At 48.6% G+C, this 1,497-nt stretch overlaps 1 protein-coding gene across 1 annotated transcript in view; it reads right to left on the reverse strand.

Moving 5' to 3' along the window:
• Positions 1-1,497, reverse strand: part of Svopl (SVOP like) — a 51,745-nt gene that overhangs the window by 19,442 nt on the left and 30,806 nt on the right. The gene's annotated exons all lie outside the window — the stretch shown is intronic.

The following is a 1,497-nucleotide window of genomic DNA, read 5'->3' on the forward strand; positions in this document are numbered from 1 at the left end:
CTAGCCAGGCGTAGTGTTGCACACTTTTAATCCCAGCACTCGGAAGGCAGAGACAGGTGAAATGGAGGCCAACCTGGTCTACATAATGAGTTCTAGGCCAGTTGGGGATACAGGGAGATTCTCTCTCTCTCTCTCTCTCTCTCTCTCTCTCTCTCTCTGTGTGTGATGTATGTATGTATGTGTGTATGTATGTAAACATGAATGCAGTAATAGAGGAAGCCAGAGGCATCAGGTTCCCTGGAGCTGCAGTCACAAACGTTTGTGAGCTGCCCAACATGGGTGCTGGGAACTGAACTCTGGTCCTCTACAAGAGCACTATGAGCTCTTAACCACTGAGCTATCTCTCCAGCCCCTCCCCACAAAAGTATTTCTCTTAGTGAGAAATATTAACATGAGTAACATTTGGCCTGGATTGCTGTTTCTCAAATACTAGCTGCATTATGTATTGCTCCAAACATTTTGTAATGTATTAGTCTCATCCTCAGAACAAACCCATGCAATTTTGCTATTATTCATCTCTGCTTTAGAATGAGAGGGCACTGAAGGCGGGAGACAGCTACCCAGGGTTGGGGCCCACCTCAGACCGAAGATGGCAAGCAGAGCAAACCCCCTTGGCCTCAGGACTCATCTCCTATTGGGTTCTTTCCTGATCCCCAAAGTCCCCAGAAAGCAGTGTGGCCTGTCACATAAATAGCCCCTCATTCCCAGGGAGAATGCTGCAGAGGCTGAGAACCTAGGGACTCAATCCCCACTGGAAGGAGGAGAGGAACAAGGCCTTGGTCTGCTCACTAGAGACAGTCTGTATTTTACTCCCCTTCTTTACCTGTAGGCTATTTTCTGACATGGATGAATTAATAGGCAGAAAAGAATTTAAAAGACAAAAGTAGCCCCCATTTTTCCTTCAGACATGGAAACACACTTTCAAGAGTATAAAAAACTTAAGTTCCACAAAACCCCTCTGTTAAATTATAGGAAACAAAGCCAGGCGTGCTTAATCCCAGCACTTGGGAGGCAGAGGCAGGCAAATCTCTGAGTTCAAGGCCATCCTGGTCTACATAGTGAGTTCCAGGCCAGCTGGTGCACAGGGAGACCTTGTCTCCAAAAGACCAAAACAACAACAACAAAAAATTTATAGGAAACAGCCACATCACTAACAATTTGCTTTTCCCCAACAATGCCTCTCCCCAGCTGCAGCCCTCTTTCTTGATCATGCAGATGTGGCTTAGGCTGGACTCCAGATGAGCCCCAGGGTCTAGGAGAGTCTCTTTCTGTGCATTCAGAGACCTACTGCCTTCCAGTGGCTCGTTCTTCGGATATGTTTGGGATCTGTGGGAATGTGGTGTATCCAGGCAAGCACAGCACACTGCTCCCTGGGAGCACGTAGAGCTCGCATGTTCAGACAGGGACAAGTGACCACAGGCCCCAGAAGCCAGAAGGGAGCAGGACCTGGGTTCCTGCTAGCAGCGCCAGCCCTCCCCATCCACCCACCCCCACCAC

The sequence above is a fragment of the Nannospalax galili genome, unplaced genomic scaffold (genome assembly GCF_000622305.1).
Source record: "Nannospalax galili isolate Female #2095 unplaced genomic scaffold, S.galili_v1.0 scaffold307, whole genome shotgun sequence".
NCBI lineage: Eukaryota > Metazoa > Chordata > Mammalia > Rodentia > Spalacidae > Nannospalax > Nannospalax galili.